Genomic DNA, 20,617 nt, shown 5'->3' with positions numbered 1-20,617 from the left:
AGTGACTGGCCCAAAGTTATCCAATTGCTTCATGGCTAAAATGAGCCTAGAACTTATAGTCACCTGGTTCTTTTTAGTCTTATGGCTTGGCAACTGCATGAATCCGGCTCTTCCACATCTATTATATTCCATTCAAAAAGTATTTAACTTGCTCATTAAATACTTTGGGTGATAAATAACTCACATTGAAGGGTAAAAGTATTTGAATTTTCTTCATCGTACCACTGTACCCAGCGGCTTCCTGAAGTGAATTCTTCATAATAGCAGTATCACTTAGACTTATATACCGCTTCACAGTGCTTTACAGCCTTCTCTAAGCAGTTTACTAAGCAGCCTCTAACTATCTGCGTCCTCATTTTACTGACCATGGAAGGATGGAAGAGTGAGTCAACCTTGAGCCGCTCAGAATTGAACTCCTGGAATGAGCAGTGAATTATCTTGCAGTTCTACATTCTAACCACTATGCCACAATGGATCTTCTGCTAAGACCCAGAGTTCATCATTCCATGATCACATTAGCTATAAACCTAAGGGATGGTTGCAGATATAGATCTGTAATGTGGAGTTAATTAAATAGATATACCAAATCATGGTAAGATTTACTAAATTGGAGTTGATAGAGATAGTTCTATAAAGTGTGGAAATCAATTCTATGGAGAAAGAGAAAATTCAGTTATCAGCATTGCTTCAGTATTTGAAGTACCATATATCAAACACAATGTTTTGTGGCTGCAGTGCATACTGATTAGAAAATTGCTGTTGTTATTAATTGCTGGTTCCAGAAAAAAAAAATTGAGCAGTAATTTCATTCCTCACTATATCTACAAAACATGTTTGTCAAAAAATTATACAATTTAACTATGTGCCAGCCCTGCATACTTAATCAATATTATAAATATTGGAAACTGAATTCATTGGCATCAGTGTTAATAATTATCTTACTATTACAACTGCAAATAGTGATTTTTATTCATATCACTGCTTTACAAGTAATTATGAGATTAATCAGTTTCATAACCTGCCAAACTGAAAACTCAATCCATATCCCCAACCAGCCAAAAAGGGAAAGAAAGAAACAAAAGAGTCTACTCTTTTGATTAGTTCATCAGATAGGAGACCTAAAAAAGAAGAAGTTTGAGTACCGGAAGGTCTTGTTTAGCATTCCAATTTATTTGCTTTTTTGCATTCCACAGAATGCCCCATTCCACTTTTCTTTTTACCTATGTAGGATTTAAGGGAGAGAAATCAAAGAAAATTTAATTTTGCAACCTCTAATTCAGTGATTCTCAACCTTGGCAACTTTATCATGTGCAGACTTCAACCATAGAGGGCTTGTGGGAATCTGGGAGTTGAAGTCAATGTATCTCAAACTTGTATCAGAAACACTGCTCTAATTGGAAAGTGTACCTTCAGATGGGGGATGGGAGACCATACAAGTTTTGAAGATGCTTTTGATTTGATCCTCAGGGCTAGACTATGGAAGTTCAAAGAAGATCAATGATGGGAAAGTAACTGAACATTTTGAATGCTCTGTAACTGATTAGTTGAAGGGGGCACTGATTGGCATGTGGCAATCTCAACATGTTCCTGATGATTGCAGGCTGGCAAGTATGAAAATAATTATACATCATTTTTAAAACTGCTATGGAGGAATGGGGAAGTGAAAACAGGGTTGTGCGAAATATCAGAAATACATTCACCAAACTGTTTTAAGAATTATTCCCTTAAGATTTATTTTCCTAAAAATCTCTGTGTTTCATTTTAGTCTGCTGATAACTCATTCTGACAGCAGCATATTTCCCTTTTGTTAAATATTTAAATGCATTTTGTTAAATGCAGTATTTTCACACCTCGATATATGGAGACATTAGCAGGCTGCATTTCTGGAGAAATACGGTGGAGATAAATAGGTATCTGGATTTAAATCCTCACTCAGCCATAAAATTATCTTAAACTATTGAAATATTCTTAAGATAATATGTAATGTGATCTCTACAATGGTTAAAGCAAAATAAGATACAAACAGGATAAAGCAGATTACTTTTCAGAGCTTATTTTTTAAGGTGCATATTATTTGTTACACCCTACCCAACAGAACACCCGGTTCTTTCATCCGGGTTTGACCCGATCAATATCTTCTTGGGGCTTTTTTCTGTTGTATTACACACTTTTAGCTCTAGGATACCATAGTAATTTTGTGTTGGAAATCAAAGTTATATCAAAGATGCCATGCATATAATATCTGAGAGACAGAGAACATAATTCCACTTAACCTGGGTACATTCCATATCTTGGAATTATAAGAAGCTCTATTTTTATTGCATTCATCTCTTACTATCTGCATATCGATTTGACTTATTGGTAGCAAATACTATAGAATAACCAACTTTATTTTTAATAAAGTACAATAAACAAGCACATGGCATGTCTTATCTTATTATTTTCACCACATAGATTCTACACCATTTATTTCCATTATAGAAGATATTTTATGGATACAACTTTTCCAATGGATGCACTGACTTGCCGTGATATAGCATTTTAATCCCCTGTCTTTGGAATCTCCTTCTCATCAAAGGGAGAGAACTAACTGATTTGCAGATTAAAAAAAAGACTTTCAAATCACATTTTGGAAACAAAATGAATATTCTAATTTTAATTATTATTTTCATGTATTTATTAAATCTAGGTCTGTGTTACTTTAAACAACAATGATGTTACAGTATGTAATGAATAAATAATTATTAATAAACAACTAAAATAGCGTTGCATTTTGGAACATATAGTTTGTAGCTCTGCATAACTAAATAGTTCAGAGGTTGTCTCTTTTAGCTGTAAATATCTGGTCCTCTTGAAGGTGATGAAAAAGATGCATGAGACCAAAATAAAATAAGGCCAATGTGCTGCTTTCACCATTAGAATATTGCTCACTTTAGGTGCCATTTTGCTCCATTGATTTTACATTTTAAAAGAGAGGGTGAATGATTGCATTCATAAAATATATCCCAGAGAAATATGGAGGGGGAAGGGCTAAAGCTGTCAGAAAAAGGAAGAGAGAACAACATAAGGAAAAAAATGAGAAAGAAAGGAGATAAATGTTTGGTACTGATTCCAGTAATAGTTTATTTCCTATTGGAGGAAAAACTGCTAACAAAAGTATGTTTGTAAGGGCTGGAAAGGACTGATTCTGGATAGGGATTCTGGAAATTATTTTGGAAAAGTAGTGGTTAAGTTCAGCATTCCTACACCTACTCTGGCTATTCTGTGCTCATCCAATTAATTACATCATGTGCTACTAAAAACCTTTGACACTTGCCATCAAAAGATATATGTCCTTTTCCTTGATCCTCTTTTCCATGAGGTTGATGCTCATATTTTATGACCTTTGAAGTTTTATTTCTGTTCTCTTTTGCAAATATTCTATGAAATTAAATGCATAAAATTATGTTAATATGACATTCTGCCAGCACATACGCTGTGTTTACATAAAATTGCTTCTCCCAGAGGCATGATTTCCAAAAATATTCATTCAAAACCTTCATGAAATCTTTCATCAGCTATAAGGTACGTCTCTGTGAGTAACCTCTTCCTTGGTTACAGATTCTTTAAATATTGCAAAGAAAATAAATTTAAGATGAGACTGTCATAATAATTTTTCTCCATCTTCATATTAAGTTTTATTAGTTTAGTGAAGCATTAATTTAGGCATTGGTAGTACTGAAAAGACTTTTCTCTTGCTTTTCAGTTCCTACTGTATTTAAGTTTACCAGTATTTAAGAAACATTAGAATTTTATTCTGGACATCCAATATCTAGCATTTAATCTATTGTGGCAGTATGAAATATTTAATGTAAGAGAAGGTTATCCTTAGTTGTAACCTTTATTACTGGACAGATTCATAGTGATGGCAGCAATCCCTTTGATAACAGCAAATAAGGTATGGCTCCCCATCACCAAATCCAAATGGTTTCAAAAGGAATCACTGGGACGTCAGAAGATATTGTGTAAAAGTGGGTTTTGCCAGCATTTATGAATCTAGTGATAGCTAGATAGCAAGGATCACTTTCAAATCTCTATAATTAATATATAGCAGCCTTTGGCTTTTAGGATAGGACAAGTCTGAACTTTTTCAGAAGCCTCACTACAATAGAAGAATAATAGGAAAAGGTAAGTAGAACAGTGTGCCATATATATATATATATATATATATATATATATATATATATATATATATATATATATATATTCTTAAGTTTTCATGGGTACTTACATGTATGGCATTCGGCTTTGTTGGTATTTCCCACGTCATTGTAGTTGTGCTTTTAAAGTTGTAGCAACATTTCGCAGAATCTCATCTGCCATCATCAGGCTTCTGTGTAGTGTTCATCTGGATGAACACTATCCAGAAGCCTGATGATGGCAGATGAGATTCTGCTGAAATGTTGCTACAACTTTAAAAGCACAACTACAATGACGTGGGGAAATACCCGAACAAAGCTCGAATGCCTATATATATATATATATATATATGATATATATATATATATTATTATCTAATATATATATATATTAGAAAATAGTTCAAATTTAAAATTGTCTTCCCTGTTTTAATGGAAAGTGGAATATTGTACTTCTTTTATTTCTTTTGTCATATAATGCTATTACCCCTCTATGTCTGTTATGGGTGGATTTTCTTGGTTTTTTTTTTCCCATGCAGGGTTATAGTCTATTTGCTGAAAAACCAGGGAGTTAGTAAATGTGTCTGTTTCAGTTAAATAGACATTGAACTGTTTCAAAACAGTGCTTTTGTCTGTCATTCATGACTGGCACATTTGTGTTTGAAGTTCTTTATCCCTGGCCTTTAAAGGAATCATGCTGTTGCAAACATCTACCTTAGTTTTGAACATATAACTGGAAAGAGCAATTGATTGTTATTTTGTAATATATACATTTCTTTACAAATCTATCTGCTGAACAAAGAAAAAAAATTCTGTAATCCAACAAATACTACTCTTAGAATCCTATATCTTGTATCAAATACAAGGTCCTTCCTTATTGAAACCTTGTCTACAGAATGTGTAGTGAGCAGATAATAGATAGAAACATCTATTGATTTATATAAAAATTTTTCTTATCCAGGAAAATCTTTCATATAGTCAGCTATTGAGAAACAATTGGCTGATCAGTTAGTTCCCATAGCAACTACATACCTGATAAAAATAGGAACTGCTCCAGTCTTTTCCAGCAAACCTGTTCATTGATAAGTTTTGTCCTGTCCTCCATCCCCTTCATCTGCACATGCTAGCTAAGACTTCAGTATCAGCATTGTAAAAACCAGACAACCACTAATTGGCAGTGAATATTTGGAATGGTGTGTCCTTTTGCAGTTATCTATTGCCTGCTTGGATTTTACAGCCCAGATATGATAGCTCAATACCATACAATACAAGGATACAAGACTTTTTTTTAAATAAAAAACATAGCCCTATGGAACATAGGTATCTAGGTAGTCAACTGAATGCCAGGATAAGTACCTGACATATTCACATAAAGGACTTTTGTAATAGGTTATCTTCCAGATACCTTCAAAGAGTCATCAACGGTTAAAATATATAACGATGGTCTGAATGGCTCCATAAACAGAGAAGCTTTCAAATGTGTTTCAGATTTCTGCCTAAGGCCTTGGAGAACCATTTCAAGACATAAAAAAGCAATTTGGAGGCTGTGAGGAGGAATACAAATCCATAGCTAGGTCATATCCTTTATTAGGACCAAGTAAAACATAACAAAAAAGAACTCCCTGGTCTTTTTCTTCAGGCAATATACTTTTTTTTCAAAAAAAAAATTAGCAGGGGGAGGGCAAGAAGAAGCAAGTAAATATATTTTAAATATATATTTTACATAACTAAAATGAGGCCAGAATTTTTACTCATGTACTCAATGTAATGTTGTTGGCATTCAGATACATGTAACATGTGGGGGCAGAGGGACAGGCCAAAACATCTACTGCATGTATGCTGCAGAAGGCTAAAAGTTTGGGTAGGAGCAACTTACGTTGAGTGTTCCTGAATGTTAAGGAAAACGTAACTCTGATATCATCTAATAGTTCAGTGCACTTATAGCCTACATTTAAAATAACTTAAGCTAGCTATGGGAGTATTGGCGACATGTTGATTTGGTTCATTTTTATACAATGACTTAGTCAAATAAAAGCATGCTTAACTTCAGAGGTCAAGCATTTTCAACATGAAAGGCTAGCACTAGCATTCAGCTATATTACCAAGGCTATACAAATTGTTACACTTTAGAATTGCTTGTCTTTCTTCTAATACTGTAAAACCTTCTTCTGGCATTTGGTCTCCACAAAGAAGTATGTTTTTGGTTCATAGATACTGATACCCTTGGATTTTTTTAAAAATAACTGAATATGTTTTATAAATTATCATTATTCTTTTAAAAGCCACTTTGAGTAAATAATGCAGATATGGCATGTGATTTCTTAAATGTAACTATTACTGTGCAATTCATTTGCTTGTTTGTTTGTTTCTGTCTTCAAGTCAATGTTTACACATGGGATCTGCCTAGACAAGTCCCTATAGTTTTCTTGCCAAGGTTTTTCAGAAATGGCTTGCTATTGATGGTTTCTTGAGGATGAAAGAGAGGGACTGGCCCAAAGTCACCCAGCTGACTTTCATGCCTAAGGTAGAATTAGAATTCACAGTTATCTGGTTTCTAGCTTTGTGCTTTAACTACTACACCACATTGACTCTCAGGAGGTCAATCAATCATAATAGAGCTGGAAGGGACTTTGGAGGTCTTCTAGTCCAACCCCCTACTCAAGCAGGAGATGCTATACCATTTCAGACAGGTCCAGTCTTTTCTTAAAAACCTCCAGTGATAAAGGACCCAGAACTTCTGAAGACAAGCTGTTCCACTGTTGGAATTTCTCCTTAATTCCAACTCCTTAATTGATTCTCTCCTTTATTAGTTTCCATCAGTGGTGGGATTCAAAATTTTTTACTATTGGTTCGATGGGAGTGGCTTGGTGGGCGTGGCAGGGGAAGGATACTATAAAATCTCCAGTCAGAGGTGGTATTTGCCAGTTCTCTGAACTACTTAAAATTTCCGGTACCAGTTATCCAGAATTGGTCAGAACCTGCTGAATACCACCTCTGGTTTCCATCCATTGTTTCTTGTCTTGCCTTCTGGTGCTTTGGAAAATATGTTGTTCCCCCTCCTCTTTGTGGCAGCCCCTCAAAATACTGGAATATTGCTTTCACGTCACCCCTAGTCCTTCTTTTCTCTAGACTGCAACAACAAAAAGGGAATTTGGATTACTATTACCCAGATAACAAATTGTATTAAAAGAAATTGCCTTTTTTGCCTTTAGTCCAGGAAAAAACAGGATGTAAATTACTTTTCAAAGAATTTAATGTTTTTAACTTTCTAACCCAGTGTATTTTAACATTGGCAGCTTGAAGACATGTGGACTTCAAGTCCCAGAATTCCCCAGCTAACTACTTGGGAGAACCAAACCAAAACCCTTCTTTTCACTATTGGGTAACTGGCCTAAATCATACACAATTTGGTACTGTTGTTTTGCACTAAATGAAACATTTGCTGTAGATCTTGGGATCATACTTTTCTCTCTTTCTCTTCCTCACATTTCATATTTGTGTAGCTATTGTAGTAGCTGTCTTGAGTTAAGAAACTGATTCCCGGGGGATCTTCCAGTAGGATTCTTTTAGTTTTTCTCTAAATCTCTGTAAACAAGCCTGCTGCCTACTGTCCAACCAGCTAGGGGAGAATTGATGGATTACTTCAGCCACATTCTCCATGAAGAAAAATATATCTGTAGTCATGAGTGGACTTGAATAGCTGTATTTTACTGTACAGCTTGCATTAAGAAACAAATAATCACCATGTACCCATGCGTATTGCATAGACACAAGAAGAACTTTAAACAACAGTATCTTTTAAATCCCATGGAAATTAATCCTCAATGAATCCTCTCAAAGATTTCTCCCTCCATCCCTCTTTCTTCCTCCATTTCCCTTGGTAAAGAAGATTGCAACCAGGCTGCCCTCCATAAGTTTCATGAAGTAGTGTGCCTTACTCTATCCTTAGCTTGTTTGTTCTTCAACTTCTTCTATCCTGGCCTGCCTGAATACAGTCTTTTCCTCTTGGTCATGATCATCTCACAGCTGAATCTCAAGGGGTGTTGCACATTGATGAAACTTTTCAGACTCTATCCACATTGCCAACCAATCCAAAATTTTTGAACTATTAATTCCTTCTCCTCTTTTTCTTACTTTTCTGTTCAGGCAAACTTCCACTTCTCTCCTTTCTCCCCTGCCTATTTGTCTGGGTGTATCTATCCATGTGAAGTGACTTGGATCCAGATTCCATTAGGTATATTTTCCCCCCCAAAAAGTAAAAGAAAAATCAAAAAGTGATTAAAAACAATTTCATCCTCGACAGTTTGTGGGTCATTATTTCTATCCTTATTTTATGCCATATTTACAAGTAATCCCTAATGCGAATATATAATTACCACTACAGTTATAGCTTATTGTCTTTTACAATGTTATGTAGCCCATCTTTGGTCTAACCATTCATTCCAACAGTTCCAGCTCTCATCTTTCCTGGATATCTTTGTGGACTCTGTTGAATCTATCAATGCAAAGGTGGTATTTGTTGAGGTAATTCCCTGTTAGGAGAATGAGCGCATACAGGAAGACGTATTTGAGAGTAGTGTTTGAATTATACACATACACAGCACACAGATACACAATACAGTAAATGTAGGTTTTTACTTCCAGAAACGTTTTAAGCAAAGTCCAAACAAGCAATCCAAAGTCATTCACAGATAAATCAGTCAGTTTTTCAATCCAGGGATAATCCAAATATCAAAATCCAGTGTCAAAAAAACAGTTCAGTATCAGACTTACATTAAATCCAGAAATATTAATCAATTAGGAAAAATGGCAATACTCTCCAACAGAAGGAAACAGAGACTTACTCACACTCTCTTCTGAGATTAAGGCCAAGACAGACCAGGTTTCTGGCTCCATCTTATGGCCGTTTGAGTAACCACACCCAATTGCAGCTTTTAGCATGCTCTTAAAGAGACAGTTTTAAAATGTCTATCCTGATTTATATATTTCTAACCCAAATAGCTGTTAGGTGACTCATATTCCTAACAGTATTCAGCAGGTTCTGACCAGTTCTGGAGAACCAATAGCAAAATTTTGAGTAGTTTGGAGAACCAGCAAATACCATCTCTGACTGGCCCCGCCCACATCTATTCTCTGCCTCCTGAGTCCCTGCTGATCAACTGAGTCTTCTTTTGTTGCCCTGTACAGGAGAACTGAGCTGGAAAGCAGGTTAATGGAGTGGGGAGGGAATGGGATTTTGCAGTAACCTTCCCCCAGAAGTGGGGAGGGAATGGGGATTTTACAGTATCGTTCTCTTACTACACCCACCAAGCCATGCCCACCAAGCCACACCATGCCCACCAAGCCATGCCCACAAAACTGGTAGTAAAATATTTTTAATCCCATGACTGTACCTATGGTCTTTTCCCACAATGGATTAACATTTTGTCCTCTTCCTTTGTTTCTGACTCCTCTATCAATTGCAGATGAATACAGTCATACCCTTAGCACAGGGGTGGGATTCAAATTTCTGAACAACTGGTTCTGTGGATGTGGCCTAATTTGTGGGTGTGGCTTGGTAGTCAAGTGACTGGCTGGAAGTGGTTTGCTGACTGGGAATGGCTTGGTGGTCATGTGACTGGCTGGACATGACTTGTATGTAAATATTATAAATATTTATGTAAATATTGATTTTTTTATTAAAAAAGAGCAATTTTTACCCAAAAATCAGGCAAAGCAGGCAGGCAGTTTGACTTGGTCACAGAATCACAGATTCATTCAGAGATCTATTTTTCTGCAATTGGCTACCTTAGTCTGTCACATAAATTTGCTAGCAAGCAAACTCACAAAATTAACTCACAACACACTATGTATGTAAATATTGAATTTTTTTATTAAAAAAGAGCAACTTCAGTCCTAAGGAAGATTCCGCTCTGCTTTTAGATTAGCTAGAAAGCAAGAAATTCAATAGTTTCCTGCTTTCTAGCTAATCTACATCTCCTGGCACAGCAGAACAGCAGATGGTCAGGGGGAAAAAAAAGGAAAAATAGCAACTTAGCAGGCAAGTTTGATGGCACGCATACCAGGTAAGGATCAGTGGGTGGGGTGGGGCAGGGCCATCCAGTGGCACAATTTGCCGGTTCTCCAGCAGGTAGAATCCTATTCCTGGTGAGAGTGTGTTTTGCGCACGTGTGTAGACCAACCAGATCTGTGTCTCCTGGACAGCAAACAAGCGCTGTGCGCGGGTGCGCAGCATTTGAAAATCGTCTTCTTTCCTGCTTTTTCAACCCCAGCTGTGCCACGCAATGCAGCTGAGGTTGAAAAAGCAGGAAATAAAGGACAGGTAAGAGCCTGGGCAGGTAGCTGGGCCAAACAGAGCAGCAGACACTACTGGTTCTATACAACCAGGCCGAGCTGGTAGCATCCCACCCCTGCCTTAGCACTTCATTTCACTTATTTTTTTTCTCCAAGTAAATCTCCTGACACTTTGCATCAGACTTACTTATTTTCCAGCACTACTGCAGCTTTCTGGATTACTTTTGTAGCAGTTTTCTGATTTTCACAGTCAGCTTCCAGACAGCCAAAGGAATAGCTGTATGTTGAAAAGATACGAACAATATGAATAATTCAAGCTTTGTTTCCACAAAACACTGTTCCCTAATTCTGGATGTCATAGGAAACTGTGTGCGAGGCATTTTTTTATGGAAGCACATATCTGTCACCTCATACTTTAAAAATAAAGCAAATATATAAACCTTGCTCTTATAGCAAGTTACATCTTGAATGAACTTTTCTTTAAATAGCTATATGTCTAAATGAGAAACCATCCATAAATGCAGGACAGCTGGAGAAAATAATTCCAAAGAAGGCCATGGAAAACCATTTCCAAGAAAATAATAATGTTCTTACCTGAAGACAAGCTCATTAATTCTCTCTCTCTTCCCCCCATAATAGCATTCCTTTTGTATGTATGAATGTAATACATGTTTCATTTTATATTTGTAGCCAGGGGTACTAGGAATGCTGTATTTAGTCAGTGAATCTCCAAAAAGATAGATTATTCTTTCCCCTGTGGCATTTTATAGAACTGGATGTACGAATATAAAAGTTTGCAGGAAATACACTTAAGTAACTTACTGATCTGCATCATTTCCACAGCCTATATTATATAGCAAGTAACTAGGGGCATAGCTAAGGAAAGTGACTCTCCTGTCTAACTGTTCCTTAAAATAATACTGTCTGCCACAAACACAGTACTTTCATAGAGACAATTCTCCATTTTTTTTTGCAAATACTTGGTTCCAATACTTAGCATCTCTCTAATATATTGAAATGATCACTAATAATAAAATGTAAAATAGGAGTCTACATAGACTTAAAGTGCATAGTTCAATTACTTGTCATGTTCCACCTCTTCACAAATATCTGTTTCTTGCATTTATTAAAAAGATACATGCTGGCAACCTTCCCTTAAACTCTCAGAGCAGAGAGCTATGTATATGTTACTTACATCATGGTCCATGTAGTAGACTTTATAATTACCATCCCTCTGGGAATTTTATAGTTATTATTCAGTATGTAGGACATAGGCCCTTGGCCTTTTCTAAATCAGAATAGAGTAGAGTAGAGTGGAATGGAATGGAATGGAATGGAATGGAATAGAATAGAATAGAATAGAATAGAATAGAATAGAATAGAATAGAATAGAATAGAATAGAATTCTTTATTGGCCAAGTGTGATTGGACACACAAGGAATTTGTCTTCAGTTCATAAACCCTCAGTGTACATAAAAGCTATAATCATGATCATAGTCATAAAATACATCCATCATAAATCCTAAGATACAACACTTAATGATAATCATGGGATACTAAATAAGCAATCAACATAAATCATACTAGGAAATTAAATAAAACAATATAAATTATAAAGATACAAACAACAAAGTTATAGTCATAAGTAGAAAAGAAAATAGGTAGTAGGAAAGATGAGAAGAATAATAGTAATACAGCCTTTTGGCTTTTAAAATGCATAGATGGATTTGTTTGGTCAATAGTGTGTGAATCATAAGTTTATATTTGTTATGTGGGTGTATTTTTGCAAAATTAATGTTCACTATAGAAAGAACTCCATAGATAGCAGCCACCTTAACTGAGGTGTGAACGTGGCTGACAGGTATGTTCAAATGCCTTTAAATATTATTAAAAAGCTTATGTTTATGTTAGTTGAACCAAAATTATTTGCTACATGCATGAGGATGCATGAGGATCCATTTAGAAGAACTGTTCTTCTCCTTCATAAAGCAAACAGGACAGTTCCTTAAATTCAGGGGTGGGATTCAATTTTTTTAACAACCAGTTCTGTGGGCGTGGCTTAGTTAGTGGACGTGGCTTGGTGGTCATGTTATTGGCTGGCCATGGTCAACTCAATATCACTCACATCGAGGCATGCATCTCACCTGGCCTCTCATGACTGTGGGGATGCTGCAACAGTCATAAGTGTGAAAAATTGTCATAAGTCACTTTTTCAGTGCCATTGTAACTTTGAATGGTCACTCCACACAAGCAAAGTACCAGCAAAGAAGGGGAAAATAACTCCAGAGACGTTCCTGAGACAGGAAGTCTCGTCCTGCCAAGAATGTAATAAGGGTTAACAGAGAGGCAGTTTCTGCAAGCAACACCAGAATGTTTCCTTCCTACCTTCCTTACAGGATTAGCTCAGTAATTTCTTCTAACAACCGATTTTCTGAACTGCTTAGAATCTTAACAACCGGTTCTAGAGAATAGGTGCGAACTAGTAGAATCCCACCCCTGCTTAAATTTAATATTTTTGTAAAATTTCTAAATTTTTGGGCATCAGGAAAAGACATAGAAAAATACCCCATCCTAGTATTCCCTATCAGATTAAGCAAAGCCATGCAAAGTATAGAAAATGAGTAAGAAATAGTACCATTCACTATTTGTTTTTGAATGTGTATTATTCCATACATGTGGAATAAATATGAAATAAGTACCACTTCCATCCAGCCATCTAGAGGCTGATTAATATATAGGGGTCCACTGAATGACAAAACACTGGGAAAAATGAGTATTTTTTTAAAAATGGATAATTATCTGCTTGGGATTTTTCAAGTAAGGAGCTGTTTTTCCCCTTCTGATAGAAGTGAGGAGAGGAGAGGATAGAGATCTGTATGTTATCTGAAAGGGTATCTGAAATAGCAGAAAAATAAGGTATTTTTAAAAAGCAAACCTAGTATGGTATCATAGGGATCTGAAAAATATCAAGGAGAGTCACTTGACAAAAGATAAAGCATATGTCTCTCCCATAACTTAAGCTATCAAACTTTCCTATAGGCAATCTTAAAAAAGCTGTTTTGGGAATTATTATGAGAGACTGTCACAGTAGAGAGGAATCCAAGTGCTCAGGCATAATTGTAGTATTTTTAGTATATTCAGCTTACAGTGCTACATGTCAAGATTAGGATAGCACAGCAATGTGCTGAGCAGAGCCTAGAGCTTCTAAAAATAAACTTCACTTTACGCAATTGAAATTAAAACACAAGAGAAAGCTAGGTAAAGGGAGGTGGTGGACTGCATAAGAATCTTTCTTTGCTTGGTTTGGTCAGGGAAAGAAGTTAACACTAAAAAAAGTTTCTCTTGGTTTGCAAAGGAGAAGCGTAGAGCGGTCTGGAAATAAAAATAGCATATACATTTGTTGCAAAAATGATTGGCTGTAGCCTTCCAAATGCAAAACATGCCAGCCCCCTGTGTTTGGCACAGAGGCAGGATAGTATGTGGGGAAGTTTTCATGCAAAACACATGTGTTTTCAATTGCTATCTGGAGCCAGACCAGTAGCTGTAACTTGGCCCGACAAAGCCTCATTGAAGTAAAAGACAGAGTGTGGTTTCAAAGCAGTTAGAGAAAGAAGGAGAATGCTGTTCAGGAAATTCTTTGGGCTGGGCAGGAACTTGGCCACGGTTCTACTGCTGGAAAATCTGACAGGGGCAGCTTCTGAACCCAGGGTAGGCCTTGCGCTCCTCTGAAAACAATAAGGCATCTTCCCTCTTGCCCCCTTTTTGGCTTATCCTGGATTTTTGTTTTGTTCTTTAGGCTCCCCACAACCCCAGAAAAGGTAAGAGGTTTTTTTGTTCTTTCTTAATACAGCTTCCTTGGGCATTGCTGCTCTTTTGTTTTACAAGTATAGGGACCCGTCGGGGTACTTGCTTAATGGAGAAAGGAGTTGGAGATCTACCACTACATTTAGAGAGGGATTGGCTGATTTCAACTTCTACTGAACTTTTTCCAGAGAGGGTGGGGCGGGAGGCTTTCTCTTTAAGTGGGTATGCATATTTGTCAAACCTTTCCCCCAACAGTACATATGACTGCTTTTAAAGTTTACACAGTGGTGAGTATGTGTGAGCTAGAAAAAGTTGGGCAGTTCTGCTTATTATACAGAATATGTGATCAGCTAGTATGTTTCAGAAATTGCTATCAATGCAGCTACAATATTCAGATATAGCTACTTTACACTGTGAGGCAAAGGCTGAGTAGTTTGGAGCTTTTTTTTTTTTTTAAGTAAGCAGTACATTTGTAAATCACAAGGCAATAATGCTACAATCCTATTTATTTTTCAGTGGTTACCCAGAATTGGGGCAAAATAATACAATTATTTATAATACAATTGCAGTATCCTATGATTCAAGAAAGTTTCAGAGAAACTTTTTTTTTCTCTCCAAGCTTCTTCATTCAACCCCACCTGCTACTTTTCATTTCATGAGATGTTTTGCCAAATAAATATTTCCTGAACTCATTAGTTTTAAAAGTCAGGCTTCTCTCCTGCAAATGACGAAGTGAATGTGTGTCTTGTTACTCCATGCCCTATTTTGGAGCATTAAAGTTTATTGCCTTTCCTCACCAGTGACCATTAAACCTTAGCTGGCCTGTTTGCTTAAAAGTGGTTGCACGGCATGAGAAGTACTTTAGAACAACCCTTCCATTTTTGGTTTGTCTGGACTCAGACTTCAGTAGCAGAAAAGTTTATTTTTCTCAGAGCTGTTCAACATGCATTTTTCTTCTGCTCTATGCATGTCCCTTGCCCTATTTTGTCTTAAGAGGCAACGCTGTATTAAAATAAAAAGCTGAATTAATAATAGATGGGCAGCAGAAGCCATATTTATGCATTAATTGGCAGCAGTTAAACTGGGCTGTAGAACTGTGTAAACTGTGCTGACATTAATACTTTAGGATATATAAGCAGAATGAAAATCCAGAATAGAGAGGTATAAGAGAAGGAGTTTGACAGTAAACTTTTAGACAAAACAGCAAAAGTCATTACTAGCTGAAGTAAAGAAACAAATGATCACTCCATAAAATACTTTAAATCCTATTAAGAAATTATTATTAAGAAATAGGCTAAAGAGAAATAATGCCTGTAGATATAAATTAAAAAATGAATATATTTGATGGGTTAATCACACACACACACACACACACACACACACACACACACACAATATAAAATAAATTAAGCAAAATACATCAATCAAATCAAATGGAGGAAAAAGAATACTCTACAGATTATCTAGAACTGATTTCTTTCATGATAAAATGTTTGTTTAAGCTGTTTTGATGGCTGGGCTAGAAATTAAACAGGCCTAAGCATCATCATCATCATCATCATTAATATTATTATATCTATCTTCTATATTATGTATGCATGTATGTATGTATGTATGTTCTGGCTGGGCTGGAAATAAATACTGTGGAGGTAAGGCACCCCTAACACCCCTTGGGTGTGTGTGTGTGGTTTAAAATGGCTTCTGCCATGGTAACAGCTTCACAGGGCTCCCTCTTGTGGAGGAATAGAAGAATTGTGCAACAGACAGTACAACAGCATGAGTCTTGACTACAAGATTTTGCTGTCTAATACAGGATTGGGATAAATAAATACCTGGGCAACACCAGGTTATCAGCTAGTTATTCATAAGAAAAGAAATCAAGATAATTTGAGGACAATGGCTAAATATTTACCTATTAATAAAAATAATCATCTAGTATTATTATTAGTTGCATTACCTGAATATTTATATCTTCCTAGAACAATTTGCTATTCTTAAACTTAATTCTATGTAAAAGACTGCTACTATACCCAATTAGACTTGCCTTGACTCTGCTGGCCTTTTGCAGAACATTAAAAATCTGATTTTGCTATCAGGCCTTGGGCCCTGGGTGTATTGTGATGTCATGAGCATTCAGCGGCTGTTTAATGTTATTTATGTTGTTTCTAATTTTTGTTGTTTTTTATTACTTATTTTTATACCACTTTATTTATATGTTGTCCTCGTCTCACAACATAATTAGCCCGAAATTTATGTTGCTAAGCAAGACACTTGTTAAGTGAGTTTTACTACTAATCCTGCCATAGTTGTTAAGTGAAACACTGCAGTTCTTAAATTAGTAGCACATTTGTTAAGTGAATCTGGCTTCCTCTTTGACTTTGCTTGTAGAAGGCCTCAAAAGATGATAACATGACCCCAAGACACTGCAACCATCATATGAACCAGTTGTCAAGTGTCCAAATTTTGATAATGTGATCATGGGGCTACTGCAACGGAGCGTGAAAAACAGCCATAAGTCACTTTTTCAGATCCATTATAACTTTAAACAATTACTAAATGAACTGTTGTAAGTCAAGGACTACTTGTAATAGTCACCCAAAGTCATGTGTATGAGATGGGCAGCCTTACAAATTTGTTAAGGAGATAAGTAAACAAATATCTTCCTTTGGTCCTCTTTTTTGTAGGCTAAACTTATCCAGACCCTCCTAGGATTTGCCTTCCAGATCCCTTACCATCTTGATGGTCCTGTTCTAAACTGATTCTGGTTTGTCCTATTTTCAATTGTGGTGCCTCAAGTGGGATCTGAACAGAGTAGATTAGAGTGGAACAAAAGCTTCCCAACATCTGGACTCTGTTTCACTTGCAACCTTATGAGTCTATGTGTGCAGAGTAAGAGGAGATGGCCATGGTTGAGCTGAGAATTAACAGTCCACTGGCCCCATTCCTAAAGGGACATCTGGTGCTGTTTGGAAACTTCTTAACATTGTATCACAAGACAGTGAATGTTTACCACTTTATACATAATAGAAAACTACAGCCAGTTCCATATCTATGATATGTCACAAACACATTAGAGTGCACATTTGTGCTTACATATAAGAATGTAAAACATGAAAATACTTTTGTAGTTAGTGCATCAAATTCAAACATGCACATTTCTATAGTGCACAATAAAAACCAGTTAGGCAGAATTGGACAAACCAAATCTAGTTTAATAACCTTCATTCTCTCTGTGAACAGACAGATCTCATGAATCAGAGGTATTGAACTACTCACAGTCATTTTAACAATCAATACACCTCCATCTCACCATTTCTTTTTGATGACCTCTGAAATGGTTTGTCACTAGACCTATTTTCATGGTTTGACTTTCTTCCTTTTTTCCTTCCTTCCTTTGAGACACGCAAGGGTATTCAGCAGATTTGGTGATAACTATAGTATTTCCAAGAACACATTGTATATTTTGCACTTGTTTTTTTTTTTGTTACTATTGTTTAGTGCTTAAGAACCCCAATTGACATCACCTTCTACAGTCAGGAAAAAATAATTTCAATCTTTTGGAACAGGAAATCAAATACAAAATAGAAGCTGATAAAAGAAGATGCCTGAGAAGTATTTTTGAATTAAAAATAATAATTCTGAATTATAGAATTTGATGTTTCTTTCATTTCTGATATCTTTCATTGAAATTATGGGAGAGATGACAGTTTCATATAAAAATATATTTAAGTGAAATACAAAGATGAATACAAAGGTGAATAATCTGATTGTAGTCTGACTATAGTCTATGTATTTTTTAAATCAAAACTAAATAGCACATGGATGTCAAAATATATTATGAATTGTGAAGTAAATAAAACTTCACTGGCAGTTAGGGCTATATTTGATATAGAAGGACCTTCTTTAAATTCAGCAGGGCAGTTTTAAAACAGGAAGTGTTTTGCTCCAAAATATCTTTCCCGTATAAAAAATACAAAGTGTAAATGAAATGCCTGTGAGTAATTTTTTAAAAAGTTTGTTTTCATACAATACACCCAGAAGAGAAATCAAAACCATTCAGAATATATGAAAAATCATGTATGTTGCTTTCTTGTCGATTACATTACAATCTGTCTTTTCAGGCAGCAAATTCATAACATTTGAAGTAGCCCACTTAATATTATAATATTACTTTTAAAGGGATATTTTAACTTCATATAGTACTGTACTTTCCTGCAGCAAAATATTTCTGCATGTGGTCAAGAATGATGGGAAAACTCCATATGCACAACATGTTTCTTTTAAGACATGGTTTAAAACTCTGTGATGCAGTAAAGAATCCTATACCTGCCTGTAATCTTTTCCCTGAGAGGCTTTCCCATTAGAGGAAAATCAGAGCTTACTTATTTAGTCAAGATGGTCCATAAGCTGAATTTCATTTTCTTTGGAATTCAAGATCCTTATTTATGAAGACTTACATGTAGTTTAAAATATCTGTATAGTTAACTTTTTTAAAATAGGGGTGGACATTTTTCCAGTCCATTTATTCCTGTCACATTTTTATCACTTTCATTTTGCATTCGCTTTTCACCTCCTACCCTCTCCCGTCAAATTGTCATGTGATATTTCTGTAGGAGAAAACAAGATTCTTTCTGTGCGTATCAAGTTGTCATTATAACTCCAGGGGGAAAGTGGAAATCTCAAAAAGAAATATAGTTTCCTTCATCTCCCTCCCCAAATAAGATAGATTCAGGGTTCTACTTGCTAAATAGTGGGATATTACATTCTTTTATTCTGCTTTTGTGCTTTTGTCTTGCACATGCTCATATATTTTCTTCAGTGAAGAAAAAGTTCAAAAAATAGGTATGTAAATAACATTCTGCAGTGCCATCCCTTTCATGTGTAGAAACTATGTCTTACATTTGTTCTACCTTTCTAATAGTGCCCTTGCACAAGCCTTGCAATTGGCACAACTCTTAGGCAATTAACACTTCCTCATCAAATAACCACCAATATTCCTTTTCACACACAGAGAAGACAGAACCATACTAATTACATTGTACACAATTTGCCACCAGAATAAATCTAACTACTGTGGCCTTATAGACATTATAATAAGCTAGAAAGAGTGAGATTTACTGCTAAAGGTTACAAGTAAAGTCACTGAGCTGAATGGACTTATTCCCAGTTAAGTGGGTAAAAGATTACAGCTTCAATCAGCCTCTCTGTGGCATCTTGCCATTTTCTTTCCTATTGCTTAGAGCAGACCTGAAGCTGTCATCCTTGCACTGGACTGAATATAAATAAAGTTAGTGTTGCAGATTCTTTGCCTAAGTTGGTCATGGCATTTTCTTCTCTGTCTGGACTGAAGAAGAGGCAACAGGCATGCAGAATTCAGGCTGTTAATTTAGAACCTAAATTAACACTATTTGAACACTATTTGAAACTTTCATTGTTTAGTTGTGATTGTATTATAGGTATAGAACATGGGGATTGTATTTATTTACAGTCTGAGAATTAATTGCCTTCTGAAATCAGAGATAAAGGACAAACATAAGCTGTTCTATTTCATTTACATTTTGATTAAGTTAACTGATAACCTAGGTGCTCATTAAGCATCTACAGACTGCAGGTTTTTTGCTTAGAATCCTGCTAATGAGCATATGCCAAAGATATTTTCAGTTAGTCTTCTGCTTCAAGGTATCTAGCAGTCATGTAAGCAGCCTAATATTGTTCAATAGAAGATCTGTCACCTCTTCCAACCACTATAGGTCCATAAATACTGTTACCTATATTTCCACATGTCATATTTCAAAAGAATAGAATGGATGCTGTTTCAGATGTTGGGGTTCATATGTTTTTAATTTTCAGATATTTCTGCAGTATTTTAATCTGAATTCTACCTCACTACAGCAAACAAAATTGATTCATTATTTTATTAACTGTTGTACATCTGGATATTTACTCACACAATAGGGTGTTCTCTATTCCATCTGAAGCTCCTCATTCAACCTCTCTCAGGACTTTGAAAGTTCAAAATTGCAGTCAGGGAAAGAAATGGGCTAAACACCAATAAGTGGATAGTGACATCAGAACCCATCCTTTGCTTCCTAATGTGCAGCATGTTTCAGGCAACAATAGCACTTACTTAATACACAATATAATGATGATGGTCCTATTGCCTTATGGAATCCTTTCTTTCAATGGTAACATATATTACTTTATTTATCTTAACATTAGTTAATGATCTTTGCTGTGATAGGGAGCACTAGTATGTGAAATGCACAACATGTTCAAGCCTCATTCAGAGTTCAAGCAATTGCAGTAGATGGTTCACTTTTTTTTTTTTTTTTGGTTAGGGC

General features: G+C 35.8%; 1 protein-coding gene across 4 annotated transcripts in view; it reads left to right on the top strand.

The window, feature by feature from the left end:
• SGCD (sarcoglycan delta) overlaps positions 1 to 20,617 on the top strand; it is a 322,572-nt gene that overhangs the window by 103,483 nt on the left and 198,472 nt on the right. For 2 of the 4 annotated variants that reach the window (XM_087924230.1, XM_087924233.1), the window contains exon 1: positions 13,747 to 14,290. The exons of the other annotated variants lie outside the window; for them this stretch is intronic. The gene's annotated coding sequence lies outside the window, so the exon portion shown is untranslated. Of the gene's footprint in view, positions 1 to 13,746; positions 14,291 to 20,617 lie in introns of those variants that run through there. 4 annotated transcript variants of the gene reach the window in all.

The sequence above is a fragment of the Pseudonaja textilis genome, chromosome 2 (genome assembly GCF_049901715.1).
Source record: "Pseudonaja textilis isolate UNSWEBS1 chromosome 2, rPseTex1.2, whole genome shotgun sequence".
In the NCBI taxonomy this organism is placed as follows: Eukaryota; Metazoa; Chordata; class Lepidosauria; order Squamata; family Elapidae; genus Pseudonaja; species Pseudonaja textilis.
Note: the sequence above shows the minus strand (reverse complement) of the source record. Positions and strands in the feature narration are given on the sequence as shown.